Source organism: Pecten maximus, chromosome 4, assembly GCF_902652985.1.
Source record: "Pecten maximus chromosome 4, xPecMax1.1, whole genome shotgun sequence".
Lineage (NCBI taxonomy): Eukaryota > Metazoa > Mollusca > Bivalvia > Pectinida > Pectinidae > Pecten > Pecten maximus.
Genome location: NC_047018.1, coordinates 2,962,751 through 2,963,375, shown reverse-complemented (window position 1 = coordinate 2,963,375; position 625 = coordinate 2,962,751).

Sequence of the window (625 nt, the reverse complement as noted above, 5' to 3'; positions counted from 1 at the left end):
AATCTGTATCTAATTATGAAACTAATGCTTGGTTGCATAGAATGTCTAATGCCGCAGACTTCACACGATTTTTATTGCTGCATGACGATCTTAAACCTCAATATTTATGGCAATTAGCTTTGCGCCATCCAAATTTTCTTTATAATATTGGATACATAATGAAATTGATTGTAACTGTTCGGGTAAGTAATGTTCAGCTTTTATGTCACCACTGTGGCCTTTTCTACACTGATTTTGTAACTCATGTTATTTTGCAGTGTTCTGTAACGGATAATATCCGTGATAATCTATGGTGTATTATAGCATCCATTTCAAGTATAGAACTAAGTACATATCTGCATTCACTACCTGATTATTCCTTAATACATATTTTACTAGGTGGTCCAATGAACCATCAGGTGAATGAATCTGATCATGAAGAATTTAGATTAGAGTCCATATATGCCATAAAACGAATGTTTGATCTATACACATAATTAATTCATGTAGTATCATATATATATATATATAATTAAAAATATATAATGTCCTTGTGATGGGTATACATAGTAATGATAATAAAAAATTGTGAATTTCTGGTTTGTGTTTTTTATTATTATTACTATATATATATATATATATTTAT